At 39.3% G+C, this 5,082-nt stretch overlaps 1 non-coding gene across 1 annotated transcript; it reads right to left on the reverse strand.

The window, feature by feature from the left end:
- Positions 1-3,221: 3,221 nt before the first annotated feature.
- Positions 3,222-3,328, reverse strand: LOC148804312 (small nucleolar RNA R71). Its single transcript, XR_016081568.1, has one exon. It is a non-coding gene; the product is annotated as a small nucleolar RNA R71 (small nucleolar RNA).
- Between the last annotated feature and the right edge of the window lie 1,754 nt (positions 3,329-5,082).

Below are 5,082 nucleotides of genomic sequence, written 5' to 3' on the forward strand. Positions count from 1 at the left end.
CACATCGAGAGAAAGTACCATGTACTGCGGGAGATCGTTGGTAGAGGGGACGTCCTAATTTAGAAGGTAGCATCAGCGGATAATGTGGCAGACCAATTGAATAAGCCACTGACACAGAAGGTGTTTGAGAAACATGTGGAAAGTATGGGACTCCGGCTTGTACCAGATTGGACCTAAGTGCAAGTGAGAGCTGTTAGACAGTTTATGTATGCCCTTAGCTTCAATATGATTTTATGTACTTTTGTTATTTAGTGGAAATAATTAAAGTGCATGTTTGATTCATGTTGTTTGGTTTAATTCTGTGTAAAACCCTAAAACTAGACATTTATAGAGATTCATGTTAGTTTTAAATGTTCACAGCCGTTGGATAAGTCTGGGGAGATTTATCCTGCCAAGGCTGATGTTGGTGTGCGACCAAGTGTTGGGATGGCCTGTCTCAGCCATCAGGGTAAGAGCCTTGTATTAAAGGCTGGGCCGAACCCATGTGGCTAGTGTGTAGATCAATGTTTGGGTCCCACGCCATACAAAGAAGCCCAACTGGGCAGCAGATTGGAAAGTAATTAGACACTGAACACTTAATGGGCCAAAAGCCCATTTCGAGGTGGGCTGATATGATCACCCATCCATGGGGCAAATTTGAGATTGAAGTTAGTAAAAGGATTGGGCCTTTAGCCTTATCCACTCTTAGAGACCAAATTCAAATTAGATTTGAATCTGGTAACCTCCTGATAAGATCAGGAGTAAGCTAACTCTATCTACAGAAAGGATTAAGATTATCCCCTATCCAAATACTGATTTGGATTGGGATAACTCCTAATAAGGAGGTTTCTTAATCAAGAAGAAAGGAGGAGAAAAACGAACCAAGAAGGAGAGAAATACAACAGATTTCGAACCAAGAAAATTTGCAAGAAAGGTTCCTGCGAATTGAGATCAGATCTCATACTCTCCAGAAAAAGAGAAAAGCAGTTCAGCCTTTTCATTTTGGAGATCTCCTCCTGCTGCTGCCATCTACCATTGCAAGATTAGATCTTTGCAGAAAAAGAAAGTCAAGAAATCTGTTCTTGACATCAGTCTTGCAAGAAAGACTGAAAAGGATTCAGTGTTTAGTACTTCCAGAGGATTCTTGTAAAGGATCCTGTGTGTAGGACGCACCCTGCTGGTTCTGTTCCATCCGCAGTTGTGTCATCTTCAGCAGGAACGGATCTTGGAGCATTCTTTGGGCGTGAACACCAACTTTGGGAGATAGTGCTTCTCCGGATCATGTATATTTCTCCCATTTGTCTTTTGGTACAGATCTGGTTTGATTAGGATTCAAGTAGGATCCTTGAATATTGTATTCTAAATTTAGGGAATATGATTCCCAGTTGGGAGAAGGTAGCAAAATTTTTGAAATTCGCCCACCCATTCCGCAACCTTTATGGCGTCCATTAGATGGATCCTACCGTTCTTTCAGATTCGGCCTACATCGAAGTCAAATCCGGACCCAAAGATGGAGTACTTTCGTAGTGAGGCCCAATTCCCAGTTGAAGCCCATTTCGCAGAAGAACATTGAGGCAGCCCAAGATATTAAAGTAGCCCATTCGAATTCAAGAGTTCAAGAGTCCTCTTAGATTTAAACTTTTAATTGTAATTCCAGAAAGATTAAGAAAGGTTTTTGATAAGAAGAGGAGAAAAGATAGGATAGGATAGGAGGAGTTTGGATCAAGGCTGGATTATCCATTCTTGAGATAACTCCTAGAAATTGTAAGCTATATGTGAATTGGGCGCACCAGCCCAAGGGTGAATTCAAGAGTTATTTCTTTCCCTTTGTTTGCTTTAATTCTCTTATCATGAATTGATTTTTTTCTTGCTAGGGCTGTGGAAAGCCTAACCATGTTAATGAATATATTTTTATCTTTATGATTTATCCAAGATTGTGATTTTCATATAGTCTATGAAATATTGTTGCTTAATGCAATTAAGAGCTTGGCCACCTCTTAATTGATTTGTGTTATGTGAATGAATCAAGAGAGGAATTCACATAATCGACTGAATAATTCATAGTGTGAATTGAATGGTATATAGAGATATATATACATGATTCATCTGAACTTAATGGTTTTTCTTGGATTTAATGCATTTCCATCTTGAGTGCTCTACTCGAGAGATCGAAGGGTTACCTGATGAACGTGGTTTAGTATATCTCGAGAGAGAATATTAAATAAAATTGGATAGACCCCAGCTTATGGGAATGGCAAATAATCTTGGTTAATCGAATCCATTAATATTCATTACATTGGTTAGGTGGACCTAAAAGTCCTAGCGATTTCATCCATTGCATATTCGATTAGTGATCACCCTTGCTTTTATTTTCTTTTTCTAGTTTTTATTTTCAGTAGTTCTTGCTCAAATCTGAATTTTGATTGTCCAAATAATTAGGGAAGACTGTGGGTCTAATACTTATTTTGTTAAATCCCCGTGGGAACGATATTTTATACTACTTGATAACTAGTGCACTTGCTAGGGTTATATATTCATAGCTATCATGTTTTTGGCGTCGTTGCCGGGGATTTAATCCTAAAATAATATTAGAACTTGTTGACCTTGATTAATTTGGATTTTTTTTATTGCTGTTTTAATTTTGTTATTATTTTATTTTTTTTATTTATTATATTTTATTCTACTTGTTCAATTTCTTGCTGGTTCAGATTTACTAGTGCATGACACGCACTCGGAAGGAAGGACTAGCTGAATTCCATCCAGAAATTGAGACGACCCTTCGCTTGTTGCAACGGGCCAACAAAGGTAAAACAAGAGAGGAGGTTGTTATTGGCGAACCAGCAATAGAGTTGGAAGGAGAGATGGCAGAAGGAAATCACACCCTCTTGGACTATGCTTGTCCAAACATTGATGGGGTGACATCCAGCATTTGCAAGCCCACCATTCATGCCAACAACTTCGAAATCAAACCTACAATAATTCAAATGATCCAAACAACCATTCAGTTTAGTGGGTTTCCAAGTGATGACCCTAATGCATACATTGTTAAATTCTTGGAAATATGTGATACCTTTAAACATAATGGAGTTAGTGATGATGCTATTAGGCTTAGATTATTTCCTTTTTCATTGCGTAATAGAGCTAAAGATTGGCTTAACTCACTCCCTGCAGGAAGTATCACCACTTGGAATGATCTAACCCAAAAATTTTTGGCTAAATATTTCCCACCTTCTAAAACAGCAAAGTTAATAAATGATATTACTACTTTTGCTCAATTTGAGAGGGAATCCTTGTATGAAGCATGGAAACGATTTAAGGAGATTCTTAGGAAGTGTCCTCACCATGGGATACAAACTTGGCATCAAATTCAGACCTTTTATAATGGTATTACCCCCTCTAACCAATCCATTATTGATGTAGCCGCAGGTGGTACGATCATGAGGAAAACTCCAGAGGAAGCATATGACCTAGTGGAGGAGATGGTATCAAATAGCTATTTGTGGAGCAATGACCGAACTAATCAGAGGGGAGTACACCACATTGATTCCTTTGCACCCCTATCTGCGCAAATTGCTAATCTGAATAAGAGACTGGATAATTTTAGTATTGCAGCCATTAATACACCATCTAGCATCTCATGTGATTTATGTGGTCAAATGGGACATACTAATTCTGATTGTCAATTAAATAGTCCTTTTATTTCCCATGAGAATGCTAATTTTATCTCTCATGCTCGCGGGTCAAACTTCAACCCATACTCAAATACATACAACCCAGGGTGGAGGAATCATCCAAACTTTTCATGGTGTAATAATCAGCAAAAGGTACCCATGGGTTTCTAGCCACAGCCTCCCCCACAAGAAAAAAAAGAGCAATCTGGAAGATATGATCTCTAAGTTCATTACTGCTACTGAAGCAAGATTTCAAGAACAAGATAAGAGGTTCTTAAGTCAAAAAACATCGATTAAGAACTTAGAAGTTCAAGTGGGGCAGATTGTAAGCATGCTGTCAGAAAGAAAAGAGGGAAGGCTACCCAGCAACACAGAAAAGAATCCCAGAGAGCATGTGAACGCCATAGCCTTAAGAAGCGGGAAGACAATCGGCGAAGCCGAAGAAGATGACAAGGAAGCTGAATCGACCAATCTGCAAAAGGAGAATGAAGGAAGTACCCCTAAACTGAATTTACATGAAATTAAACTTCCTATTCCCTACCCAAGATGAGTCTTGAAGGCTAAATTAGATAAGCAATTTGAAAAATTTTTGGAAGTGTTTAAAAAGATTCATATTTACCTTCCTCTTCTTGATGTATTATCACAGATGCCCAAGTATGCCAAATTTCTAAAGGAAGTGATGTCCAACAAAAGGAAATGGGAGGATTGCGAGATGGTAAAGCTAAACGAAGAATGTTCAGCCATTCTTCAAAATAAGCTACCCCAAAAACTGAAGGATCCAGGGAGTTTCTCTATACCTTGCTCCATAGGGAATGCTGAATTCGATAAAGCCTAATGTGATCTTGGTGCTAGTATAAATTTCATGCCCTATTCTATTTTTAAGAGACTTGGGTTACATGATCTTGGGCTGTCTTTGATGTACCAATCAGTGAGATCCTTAGCGGGGGTCAAAACCTGGGTATGTTGGGACAGTCCGAGAATTCATCTGAGTGGGTGATCATAGTGACAGGATCAGCCCCTTTGTCGGACAAAGGTAATGATCGGGGATGCACTCTCACTGATGGAAACCAAGACTGCCGGTAGCCGATTTCAACCGTTGAGATTTGTTTTTCAAAATATATTTTATATAAGATATAAAAGTATATATGTATGGTTTCTAAATTGTTTGCAAGAAGGTTTTAATTCCCGGGATCCATATAAGTGGAGAGTGCAACACTTTTCCTTGCAGCCGAGGGAGAGGTCCTCTCTTGTCGGGCAGTGTATGATCATTATGGGCTGAGAGGTTAAGTGTGAGACCATTGAGGTTAATACATGATGGGCTAATCTTGCATCTGCCCACAGTCCCTAGGTGTTACAAGGTGGCTTGGCCCAGGGACCTCTTAGGGTAAGTGTTGGGCCCGTAGAGCCCATTTGATGGGTTTCAAGGGGGGCA

This window comes from Nelumbo nucifera, chromosome 1, assembly GCF_055504915.1.
Source record: "Nelumbo nucifera cultivar China Antique chromosome 1, China Antique-T2T, whole genome shotgun sequence".
Taxonomy (NCBI): domain Eukaryota; kingdom Viridiplantae; phylum Streptophyta; class Magnoliopsida; order Proteales; family Nelumbonaceae; genus Nelumbo; species Nelumbo nucifera.